Genomic DNA, 14,102 nt, shown 5'->3' on the forward strand with positions numbered 1-14,102 from the left:
AAGCCGTCACCTAAGTCACAAGCTATCAACCTCGTCATCACCCTAAAACAACAAGGGTCCCAATCAATAATTGGGTTGATGAATAAGTTGATAATCCATCAACAAGTTCATAAGCTATCAACGAAGTCATCAACTAAAAATTTTAGCAACTTTGATTCAGTTTTGTAGGGTTATTTTGATCTTTTCCTCACCTCAAACCTTACCCCGTCATGACTTAAATCTCCAAATAAACGAATTTAGCCATTATCAATTAGTTTTAAAAGCCATTAACCCTCTTTGTTGCTAAGAAAAAAATTAGGATTTCTTCTTCAGGTCATCTCCTAAGAACTTCAAGACTCCATTACATCTCTTCAAGATAAGCAAAAATTTAAGATTTCTAATCCGAGAATTCAAGAAATCTTTCAAGATCATCTCCAAGGCTTCCAACATCAAGATTTCTACACCAATTGAAGTCTATTAAGCTATGTAGGGTTATGAAAAAAGGTATCTTTTCACCCTTGTGCCCAAATTACATAAATTTGAGAATTTATTTACTTGTTTTGAAGTAGGGTTCATACCCAAATTTCTATATTTTTGAAGAATGTGATTGTCATGAAATTTAATGTTCTAAATTTATTAAGAAATTCTTATGTTTATGTTTTAACTTATGAGATTACTATTATGCATGAGATCCTACTATCTTGACTTGATATGGTTGAAGTATTTCAAGATTTTTATTGAGCATGAAGTTTTGTAATGAATTGACTTGAGTTTAAAGCATGGGTTTTAATCCTTAAGTTTAAGTACTGAGATTTGAACAAGATAATAAGCTTAAGATTTATTTGATAAGTTCATACCAAGAATGAGTTTGAGTTTTCAAGAAGACTATGGTCCTAAGTTTTATTTGATGATTTTATACCAAGATTTAAGGAAAGATGGATCTTTTGATCCTCAGCTAATATATGGAATCCATATTTATTTATTTTTATTATATTTTAGAGAAAAGAGATGCATAACTAATTTTAATTATAAACCCTTATGCTATTTTTAGGTGGATTTCCTAAATAGAGAGCATAGAATTAATATGGAAGTATTATTTAGCACCGAGTTAGGTAGGATTCATAGGTATCATTCCCCAAAACTACGTGCCACCATAGGATTTTAATGCCCATAGTGTGTTCATATAGTGATCACTCTAGCTTAGGTTCTATTCCGATGGTAAGGGTATAATAGCCCTCCCCAATGTAGGTGTGAGATGTTGGACTCCATAAAAGTTCACATGTTTTATGTTGGTTAGAAAAACCTCCCTTAAGAAATATTAAAAGTAAAGATTTTAGAAACTAAGTGTAAAAACTCACAGTTTTATTCAAATATTGTTTTACATTAGTCGTTATCTTTGAGATTTCATCTTTCAGTTACGTATGGACAAGGTGAGTGTTTTTACACTTAGTTTTCATGATTTGAAAGTATACCTAACTTCAGTTCTACTTATTCTAACCAAAAGAAAGAGTAAAAGTACAACATTTTAAATAAGTGTTATGGATCACAAAATTTATACAAATGCATATGAATTATGCCAGTACAAGGGTTAGCTTGGGATCACTCAAGGTACTATGTACCGTGTGATGTCCAAGGGGTAGTCTTGGGGCATTACACTCATCTATAACTAATTTGTTAACAACCTAGGCTAATAGGATTGTAGAAGTATAATAAGTATTTCAACTTAAAGGTCGAATACCCTTCTAGTCCCAAAACATCAATAATCAAGTCTAAGTCAAGGTGTCCTACCCATAATAAATCTAATAATTCACATTCACATGCAATACATAAAATACATCATCTTGTTAAAAAAAGTAGATAGAAGCCTATCTCGAAGTGGAACTAAAAGTTATTAAATCATCTATAAAATGTCTATCTTCACACCATGATCTCAAAATATTTCCATTCTATTAAAATCATAATTTATATGTCATTAAAAGTCAAATACAAACTATACTGCCATATAATAGGTTGGGTCAAATTTTTTTTTAAGAACTGGCCTATGGGGCCTGTAAACCAAATCCAAAATTGAAACCATCAAAAGGTCCCATAAGGATAAGAAAGTTGTGTTAAAAATATGAGCACAAATGGTGAACGAATTATGTCTCTAATATACCCTTAAATGTTTAAGAATTGAAAGCCCTAATATCTAAGAATTTAAACGAATCTAACCATGAATTCAGAGGGAAAGCACGGAATAATCGATAACAAAGCTTCCAAAATAATCCAAAAGTGTCAATCCCAAGCTTTCTCAACTTCTAGAGTTTATTTCTATTGGAAATGGATTATAAAAATGAAAAAAGGGATAAAATGGGGTATTTATAACCATACCAGGCTTTCGGGGCTCTCTATCAAGATATATGGCCTCAGACTCAGAAGTTGTGATCACGACATTCACCTTATGATCGCGGTTCTGGCTGACTAACAAGGAAGTCACATTTGATACTTGAAGTTTCACAATCATAACACTTACTGTCATTGCTAGATTGCAATTGCATTAAAAGACCATGATAACAGGTACACCAGATCACTATTGTAATTAAGAATTTTTTAAGTCTCCGCCAACCCTTTGAGATTTATTTGAAACCCCATATACGCAAATGAACTATGTAACCATACAAAATTCAATGTTTCAAACTCAATAGCACTGTCATAATATACATTTAAGGTCATTTCAATAAAATATGGGCCCCACACAAAATTTTGAATTTCTTAACTTTCAGACCAATCGGTGGAAATCAGCTCGGGTGCCTTGGGAGCCGAAGAAATAGTCCACCTAGCCTAAAATCAACTTCCCAGATAGGATAACTCCATTGGAATTCTTATTCGAGATCATCTAATAGGATTTTTTGTCCGAGACAACATCCTAAACAATGATAGCTCAAAAATAATAAAATGACCCTAAAATCCAAATAAACTATTTTATAATAGAACCGATAGTTCCGGTAAGTCATAAATCACCTGTGCCATTGTGGGAAAGCTTGAAATATAAAAAATACATTAAAAATAAATAAAAATCTTTGAGGGTCATTACACCAACACAGTACGATCCTCAAATCATCAACGACAACTAGTACTCGAATCTGCCCCAAAAAGGTACAAAAGTGTAGTATGAATACCAAAACGATGGATACTCTATAGGCATCATCGATGAACTAAGTTAAATGATGATATAAATATGATAAAATATGAGATAACATAACTAGGTAAAGGTAAAGAAGCATACCTATAGTAAGTCCAATATCATTGTACACCATTATATAATAAACCAAAATGATAAATTAAAACACATGCAATTATAACTAAAAAATTAGACAACACATTCCAATAAGTATGAAAAATTAAATAACACAATGCAGGCCCCATAATCTTAGAGGGTACAATAATGATAGAACAATCCAACCCACCATATATTGCCAAGTCCTAAGATACAACAAGAATCTATCCAAGATATGCCTCAATATAACTATTTTCTAACTTTTAGACTTAGCCAGTATCCTCATTCTACATTATTACACCCCAAAGTCGTCAACCATATGTAACACCCTAGATTTTTGGTCCCTAGAAATTTCTTAAGCTTTGAGATTACTGCCCAGACAATAACTTTCTGTAGAGTTATAGGTTGTCTCTACGGTTTGTAGTACCCTAACAACATCCTTAATAGTATGTTTGGCCAGGTTCCTATTCTGGTCACAATTGAGACTATACAAGTTGATAAGACTCACTATAAGTCGTATCATGTTTATTCATAGCCTAACCAGTGTAGTTCCCAAATTATTTTATCTTGGCTACAAGTTGTGCCTAACGAGTTGTATGGTCTGTATATGAGTTGCAGCGTATGACTAATAAGGTAATAAGTGAATGTCTCCTGAGTTACTTCCTTTACTATAACTCATGATAACTAGTCATAGTGATTCCTTACGAGTTGTATAATGACCCATAGTCACTAGCAACAATTTTTTAGCCTTTATTTAAGGGCACCTGGGAAATTTCTCCTCTTCCCCAATCATGACCCACAACTTAAAACCCCTGTAGGTTATTATTATAACTCCAAAAAAATCAAAATAACTTCTCAAACTCTCTCAAATTCCTATGGTCAAGAACAGTTACGCTTTCTAAGAAGTTGGTCTATTAGGGCTCTCAAGGGTTATTTCTCTCCATAGTTGTGATACTTTCAAGCCTATTACTCTCCCCCAAATCTTATTTTATAAAAATAATATGTTTTAAATATGTTATTTGTATGGATTTTAATATGGGTTTTGACAGAGATGAGGGATTTGGAATGGTTGATCCTTAAATTGTTTTCCCATACATTTCATGAGTTGTTTATACTTGAATTGAATATTTCTATATAATAGGGTGCATGGGTATGGGAATCATAATGGGGGTCGAGGTGTTCTCTTAAATTTATGTGTTGAACTTGTATTTTGTTTTGAATAATTACGTTCCCTCAACCCACATATGTAAATGAGTTTAACTTGTGGATTTGTCACTTGGTTTGACTAACACACCTATACTATTGCATTGAATAAATGGCTAAATAATAAACATGGATTTTGAATGGCTTGTTTTCTATGTTTTATTTAATGAACAAAGAGGTAGAGGCATTCCTGCAACTTGATTTAATAAACAAAGGGGTGTCATGGGATTTTCTCAAGTTATTTAAATTATAATGGCATAACTATTAGAATGCAATCTAAATGGTATGATGATAGCTATGGTGTACCTTAATGTATAATATTTTGGTTTAACAAATGGGTTATGTAAAATCTGTTTTAGTTGGCTGGTTTTAATAGGGATTATATAGATAAACTATAAAGGTGGAGGTCTCGAAGGAATATCATGGAAAACTCATATTTATCGATGTAAAAGTTGGTGTTAATGACTGTATGCATTATTCCAACTATTAATGTATTCATATCTTGGATTAACGTAGGGTCGGGGCATTCCCTTATCTTTCATGATACCTTTGGTGTGTTGGGCTAACATCCACGAGAACTTTTATAAGGGAGATAAACCCATTTATCTAATGGGTGCCTTTCCTCATGCTTTCTCAAAGGTTTGATGTGTGCAGGGACTCTTCCATCTATCTTTGGGATAATATGGATGGAAATAATCCTACTTATGGGTTACATATATGGTCTAGGGTCTATGCTTCCGAATGCTCTTATAGAGTTCCATCGACTCACACTGATTCTTCTCCACTAAGTGACACTCATGCTCAGTCACCTCAAGAAGATATTTCTAATGATGAGTTCTACCATTCTATTCATTTGTTAACCTAGATAGTAGCTTCTCTATCACTATAATGTAGTGTTGTTAGTGGAATAATAAACTAGGAAAAGTTAAGGGATAGGGAAAGTAAGAAGATTGGACATTCAAATTAGGGGAGGGGTTAGAGAGTTAGTGGTAGTTATGGTAGGCAGTGGCCTAAGAAAAGGAAATGAGGGAATTCCAATGTGATTGTTAGTGCTCCTTACCTTATGTCTTCTAGTAATCATCGTTTTTGGGTCAACCATACATTTGAGGCTTAGGGAGCCCAATTTTAGGTTAGTAGAGCTCAGTCAGGCCCACTGTGTGAACCATGTTAATTTTGTGGTTATTTTATTCTGGATAGTATGATGAGGGAAGGAATTGGTATTATAAGTTTGGTCAGCTTTGTCACATGACACGGGAGTGTCCTTCTATGGTTGCTACTAGGGCCAGTAAGGTTCTAATTGCTATTTCTTCCAGCTTTGCACCAAAGGGTGCTTCCCCTAGTACCAGCGCTGGCTGAATTTTTCTTTATGCTCTTGTTAACAGTTAGGTCTCTGAGGCCTCTCCTAATGTCGTTACTTGTAAGTTAAAACTTTTCTCTTGTGATGTGTAATCGTCTTGATTTGGGGTCTACTATTTCTTACGTAACCCTTATCTAGCCATTCATTTTGGTTTCGGTTCTGAATGTATTCCTGATTATTTTTCTATGTCTACCCGAATGGGTGACTCTATTGTGTATAGAAAAATATAAAGGTGTGGTGGGGTATCTATCTTTGGTAGGGTGTAACAGCCTAGATTTTTGGTTCTTGAAATTTTTTTAACATATGACCTTACTACCTAGATTACCACTCTTCTTGAAGTCGTAGTATGTTATTACGGCTTGTAGGACCTTTATCATATCCTGAAATGTGTGGATTGGCAAAGTTTCTATTATAATTACGATTGGCTCATAAAGAGTCATAAAGGCAACAAACATCTCGTATAGTCCTATTTGTTTCCGAACCAGTGTAGTGCTGAAATGATTTTGCCTTGACGGTATTTAAACATATTGTGTAATAATATTTGAGCAGTAGTGATATGGTACGACTCCTGGCTTGACCAGTCCTAGTGCCCAAGGATGTTGTCCAGACTATGACTAGAGGTCACGAGTCATAAGGTCGCCCATAGTAACCAGGCGACAATTTTTTAGTGTTTTTATTAAGGGAAATTTGGACAATTGCCTTCTTCCCTAATCATGATCCATGAATTAAAACCCCTTTAGGTTATTATTACCACTTTGAAACAAATCAAAATAACTTCCCAACCTCTCTAAAATCCCAAAGGTTGAAAACACTTAATTGTAATAACCCGTAATTATCTTAGCTTAATTCAGCCCATAGTACATGCAAAAGAGGCTTAGAACCTGAAAATTTGGCTAAGTATTGGAGACTTAGTTTCATTTTTTTCCTTTTAACTTCGTTGATTTTTTTTAAAGTGACCTTCCCGACCCAAGATGCAAGGTTTTGAGTTGATTCATATTCAGGGGGTCTAATACTATGTCTCAAGTAAGTTTTGTATTTTTTGAATGACGTTTTGACCATGATTGTATTTTTAAAACAACAGCTCACTACGATTGAACCGTGTCATGGTGAGTATAGCGATGGAGGGGCCACTGCGTCGTAGCGAAGTTCAAACTGGCAAGTGTTAGATTCCAGTAAGTCAACATGATTGCACTGCATTGTAGTGGAAATCACCATCAATGCATTGGCACATCGTGGTGAAGGACCAATCGACATTCCAATTACGAATTCTAAATTCCAAGGGCAGTCTTTTCTTTTTCCTTCACCCAAATACTTCCAAAACATGGATTAAAACCCCAAAGGGCTATTATATGCCCCATTTTTCATAATTTCTCTCAACTAAAAGCTATTCTCTATAAAAAAAAAAACAAATCCTAGCCCTTAAAGATTCAAACTCAAGTTTCAAGAAAACCACCAATAATTCTTCAATTAAGGTATGTTAAATATTCAAACATGGGCCTTTTTTACCCATGGAGTCCCATAATTAGTTTTCAAGTTTAAAGATTTGATTTTTACATGTTATTATGAATTATGTCCATGAACTTCCATGAATTTTGACTTTATACCATGTTTGCATGTGTTTCTCGGTTGAATTAGTTCTTGACAAGTTTGAAGGATGAAAATTTACAAGATAAATTATTAACCCATGATTTTAATATTGAAGTTATGTTACTATCATATGTTTTAAACTATTTCCATGCTTTAACTCAAGACCTCCAAGTGTTTGGTGAAATTCCTAAGTAATGATTTTGTGATAATGCTTACTTATTATTGTTTCAAGTGCTCTCGTATATTACTATTGGTTTTACTATTTAGTCTTGGGGGTTATGAATACCCAAATACTTAGTTGTTAACATAGTTTCTGTATTTCTAGAATGGTTTTAGATATATTAGAGTATTATCAGTCTAGTTAGTATATCATGTTAGAAAGTTCAACTCAGTCTTGTAGTTAAAGTCAGTTTAGTTGGGAGTAGGATTTAGCACCGATCAAACCCAGGGATGGGGTCTCACCTGCCAGTTGAGGGTGTGAACTTTAGTAGTAGTCACTATATTCCAGAACTATGTAGCAAGCGTAGGTTAGAGAAGTTAACCTGCTAGTTGAAGGTTAACCCATACCTCACTAGAGAAGCTACTAGTAAAAGGTTACTATATAGTCATATGGGACTTTATTTCAGTGGATCCACGCAGCTAGCATTAGTACCCATGGCACGATACTAACATATTTCAAATTGGGGTTATAGGTTTACCCCAAATAGCTCATTTTAGGTCATGTGAGTTAGATGATAGCTCCGACCGTCTTTGTTCAGTACTTAGTTTTAGGTTTTCTTGACCATAGTATATAGATATTAGTTATTCAATTATCAGTATTTCAGTGTCTCAGTTTACATACTTTATCAGTATTATGTATTATGATTGGTCATGCATTCTCAGTCTTTATAGTATTCATGCATTCTTTCCCAGTATTTCATGTTATTCATTTAGTCAGTTACTACTCATGCATATGAGCCATTGTATAAACGTTTAACCCCATTTAGCATACTAGTACATTTAAAGTACTGATCCCATACTCGTTTGTAGCGCTATGATATATCTTATCATAGGTTCGAACGCTCAGGTTCCCGATCATACCTATACTATCTAGTGCATCAACAATAGTAGCAGTGGTCAGTCCTCATGTTTCGAGGACCATTTATGTTTACTTCAGTTGAGTAGTTAATCAGAGTTAGTTGGGGACTTGTCCGAACAACTCCACAGTGAGTCAGTTAGAGGCTTTCAGACACTTTTAGTAAGTTATTCAGTTATCAATTATTATTGACAATCTTTACAGTATTGTTTTCAGATAATTATTTTCCATATTATGATTTATTATTATTTTCTGCATTTGAAACCTTATGGCGTATTTAGTTAAAGTCCACACATTATTTAACTTTTATTACTAGTTTGTTCCATGCTCAGAGCAGGTACCAGCTCATGGGTTAGCTTGCGGTCTCTTAGACTATAAGCATCATGTGACCTCTAGGGTGTACTATCGTGGCATTACAAACTTTGTATCAAAGCATAAAGTTTTAAAATGTCCTAGGGATTCTGAAAGTCGCATTAAGTAGAGTCTTGTGCATGTGTATGAAGCGTGCCATACTTATGGATAGGAAGTTACAAGGCATTTTTGGAAAAGTTTCATTTCTTTCAATATTAATATCGTGCGACTGTGGATGATCTTAATTTAAACACTTTTCCTAATTCAACCTTCTTTCGATTTAGAGAACATGCCCCCCAGAAAGCCTAATAGAAGAAGAAACGAGAATCAGCCTGAACCTCTGCCTATTTATAAAGACCCCCAGAATATGCATGTCTTTCATTCCGAATTCAGAGTTACACTCACTACCTTATCTTTATTAGTAGCAGTCTAGAATAATTACTCGGCTACTATCCCAGCCGTTCTAGTGGATAATACTATTGCATCTAGGATTTGAGACTTTACCCAAATAAACCCTCCTGTGTTTTTGGGATCTAAGTCTGATGAGGAACCATAACAGTTCCCTGACATAATTCAGAAGGTAACTGAAATTATGGGTATGGCTTATAGTGAGAGTGCAAAGTTGGGTGCTTACTAGTTACAGGATGTTGCTCAAACCTGGTATAATCAGTGGTAGGGAGATAAAGAGGATTATGTAGGGCCTGTTGAATATGAAGAGTTTGCTACAACCTTTCTAGATAGGGTTTTTCCCTTGGAGTTAAGGGATTCTAAGATACTGCAGTTTATAAACTTGAGGAAGAGAAATATGAGTGTGAAAGAGAATTCAGTTATGTTTTACTTATCTATCTAGGTATGCTCCTAATGTAGTGTCTGATGATAGGTCTAGGATAAGTAAGTTTGTCTTTTGTGTAGGTGATAACATGGTCAAAGAGTGTAGGACCGCGATGTTTATTAAGGATATGGACTTTTCTAGGTTGATGGTCCATGCTCAATAGATTAAGGATCAGATGTTTTAGCAAAGATAGGGAGAATAGGAGAACCATAATGAGTAGCTTCAGTTTTACTCAACCGAGGTCGAAAGGTTTTTACCATCCTCAATTTGGTTAGAAATCTTCATCCCCAACTCCATTTTTAGCTAGTGTGCCAGCACCAATATTTATAAATAATAATCGAGATAGGGTGCCAGGCCATAAGCCTAAGGAAAGTTTGAACAGTAGGAGCACACATCTTCTTTGCTAGAAATATGATAGAAACCATCAGGGTGTGATAGAGCTATAAGTGATGTATGCTTCGAGTATGGCAAGCTAGTTAACAGGGTCAGGGATTCCTTATAGAGTGGTTAGCAAGTTCAGTCTAATCATTCCTTAGTTCTATCCGGTCGTCCTACTCTACAGGATGCAACTTCTAGTGCCACTTATAGTCGCACCCAAAACGATTGTGTGCACTTTAGTCTCGATAGGATCTGGAAAATTCACCTAATATGGTTATTAGTATGTTACGAGTCTTTCAGTTACATGATTATACTTTTTTAGATCTGAAAGCTTCTCTTTTGTTTATAAATCCCTATATTGATGTGAATTTATGTGTTAGTGATGAGACTTTAGCAGACCGTTCTCAGTGTCCACCCTAGTAGGTATCTCTATTGTTGCCAAGAAGGTATACAGTCACATCAGTTAATCCTGTGTAGTCAGACATGACTAATTTCGATGTCATTCTCAGTGTGGATTGGCTCTACTCATGCTATGCTTCAGTTGATTGTAGAAATAGAGTTGCTCATTTTTGGTTTCCAAATGAATCAATTCTTTAATGGCGGGGTAATACTCCAGCACTTAGGAGCCAATTTGTTTCATAACTTAGAGATAGAAAAATAATATCCAAGTGGTGTATCTACCATCTTGTTTAAGTTAAAGACTCCAGCTTAGAGACTCGTAGTCTTGAGTAAGTATCAGTAGTGAGGGAGTTCCTAGATTTAGTGCCTGAAGATCTTCTTGGAGTTCCTCCTAAAAGGGAAATTGACTTCGTAATAGACCTTCTTCAAGATACTCAGTCTATCTCTATTCCACCATACCGAATGGCTCTAGATAAAGTTAAAATATTGAAAGAATAGTTGAAAGACCTCTTAGATAAGGGGTTCATCAGGCCCAGTATTCCCCATGGGGCGCTCCAGTCCTCTTTCTTTGTAAGAAATACGGTTCCTTTAAAATGTGCATTGATTACCATCAATTGAACAAAGTAACTATCAATAATAAGTACCCACTCACCATAATTGATGACTTATTCGACCAACTTTAGGGTGTCAGTTATTTCTCTAATATAGACCTCAGATATGGCTATCACCAGCTCATGCTAAGAGAATGTGATATTTCAAAATCTACTTTTAGAACCCGGTATGGTAAATTTTAGTTTCTAATCATGTCCTTTTGTCAAGAAAATTCCCCAATAACTTTCATAGACTTGATGAAATAAGTGCTCAAGAAATACTTGGATATGTTCATCATAGTCTTCATATGTGATATCTTTGTATATTCCCATAATGAAAATGATCATGCAAACTACCTCAAAATAGTATTGCAGACTTTTAGAGCCCACCAATTGTTTGCTAAATTTAGTAAGTGAAAATTTTTGCTAAGATTAGTACCTTTCCATGGTCATATTATTTCTGGGGATGGCATTAGAGTTACCCTTAAAAGACCAAAGTAGTGAGAAACTGGCCCAGACCTATTTCTCTACAAGACATCAGGAGTTTCTTAGGTTAGACTAGCTATTACAGATGATTTATTAAAGGGTGTTTGGTCTATTACATCCCCCATATCCTGATTGACTCAGAAGAAAGTGAAATTTTAGTGATCAGATTCTTGTGAGAATAGTTGTCAAGAGGTGAAGACTCGACTCACCTTAGCCGCAGTTTTGATGTTGGTCGATGGTTTAGATGGGTTTGTTCTGTACTGTGATACTTCCAGAGTTGTTTTGGTTGAGTGTTGATACAGAGAGGTAAGGAGATAGCCTACACCTCTAGATAACTTAAGCTCTACTAAAAGAATTACCACTCCCATGATCTTGAGTTAATAGTTGTTGTGTTTGCCTTAAAAATTTGGAGGCATTATCTTTATGTAGTACATCTTGATGTGTTCACAGATCACAAGAATTTGTAGTATGTGTTTTTGTAAAGAGAGTTAAATCTCTGTCTAAGAAGGTGGTTAGAATTGTTGAAAGGTTATGATATGAGTGTTTTATATCATCCGAGAAAGGCCAATATAGTGGAAGATGCCCTTAGTAGATCATCAATGGTTAGTGTTTCTCATGTCGAGAGTGATAAGAAGAAGTTAGTTCAGGAGGTTCATCTGTTGGCTATATTAGTCATTTGTTTTGTTGACTAAGCTGAGGGTAGTGTGTGGGTTCAAAATAGTTTGGAATATTCTTTTATGGAAGAAGTAAAAGAAAAAAAGATAAAGATCCTAGCTTAGTCAAGTTGAAAGTGTGAGTTAGAGATCAGAAAGTAGAGGTTTACTCCCAAAGGGAGATGGTATGTTGCGTTGCTAAGGTAGACTCTGTGTGTCATGTGTAGAAAATTTAGGACAGCGGATTCTCGTAGAAGGTCATGGTGCGTATTACTATATTCACCCAGGAGCTACTAAGTTGTACCATGATTTACGGGAAATCTATTGGTGGAGCAGTATGAAAAGGGATATTACAGAGTTTGTAGCCAAGTATGCTAATTATCAGCAGATTAAGGTTGAGCACAGAAGACATAGTGGTACTATACAGTAGTTTAGTATTCCAACTTAGAAGTGGGAAGTGGTGAACATAGACTTTGTGATGGGTTTGCCTCGTACTCGTCGTCATCATGATACATTTTGGGTTATTGCGGACAGGATGACCAAATCAGCCCATTTCTTTCCAAACCATACTTCTTATTCAACTGAGGATTATAGCAAGCTCTATATTCGAGAGTTAGTTAGAATGGAGTCCCATTGTACATCACTTTATATATAGGTACTCAATTTACCTCTCATTTTGGAAGGCTTTTCAGAATGGTCTTGGTACCCAAGTTTACCTTAGCACAACCTTTCACCCTCATATAGATGGTTAGGTAGAGAGGACCATTTAGACCCTAGAGGACATGTTGAGAGCATGTGTTATGGATTTTAAGGGTAGTTGGGATGATTAATTGACTTTGATTGAGTTCGCCTACAATAAGAACTATCATTCCTGTATATCAAGATGTCTCCATTTGAGGCTCTATATGAGAGAAGCTATAGATCTTTAATTGGTTGGTTTGAGGTAGGTGAGACTACGTTAGTAGGGCCAGATTCTGTATTAGATGCTTTGGAGAAAGTTTAGTAGATTAGGGAGAGTCTTAAGACAGCCTAGAGCAGACAAAAATCTTATGTAGATATGAGGATAAAGGATCTCATATTTGTGATTGGTGATTTGGTATATTTGAAGATCTCTCAAATGAAGGGATTGAACAGATTTTGAAAAAAGGGGAATCTTAGTCCCTGATATATAGGCCCTTTTAGGATCTTGAGTCATTTTAGGAAGGTAGCGTTTGAGCTTGGGTTACCATCATATTTTGCATAAGTCTATCCAGTGTTTCATGTTCTTTATTAAAGAAATGTATAGGTGATCTAGTTTTCATGGTTCTTTTAGAGAGCTTAGATATTCAGAATAGTCTTTCTTATGAAGAAGTCCCAGTTGAAATCTTAGATCGCCAGATTCACAGACTAAGGAACAAAGAAGTTCCCTAGGTCAAAGTATTGGAGGTATCAGTCCATTGAGGGTGCTACTTGGGAAGTAGAAGTAGATATGCGTACCAAGTACCCTCAGCTTTTCTCTGAAAACTCATACTAAGCTCAAGGTTGTAGGTTTTCCTAGAGATCCTCTTTTTTGTTGTGAGTTCTAGCCATATATTCATGATTATGTCATTGCATGCATTCACAAATTAGTTAAGGCAGTCACAATGTTTCAGACTCATTTATGTAATCATGTTTTCATTTATGAAAGATTAGCATGTAATCCCAGTACCTTCGTTTTCTTATCTTAATCAATCTCATTCGGGGATGATGTTCTCAAGGGGGATATATTGTAGTACCCCATAAATATCTTAGCTCAATTTAGTGTATAGTTCATGTACAAAAGGCTTAAAAGATGAAAATTTGGCTAAGTGTTGGAGACTTAGATTTATTTTTGGCCTTTTAACATCGTTGATTTTTTTAAAGTGACCTTCCCAACTTCGAGATACAAGTTTCTTAGTTGATTCATATTAAGGGATGTAACTAGTATGTCTCGTGTGT

This window comes from Capsicum annuum, chromosome 6, assembly GCF_002878395.1.
Source record: "Capsicum annuum cultivar UCD-10X-F1 chromosome 6, UCD10Xv1.1, whole genome shotgun sequence".
In the NCBI taxonomy this organism is placed as follows: Eukaryota; Viridiplantae; Streptophyta; class Magnoliopsida; order Solanales; family Solanaceae; genus Capsicum; species Capsicum annuum.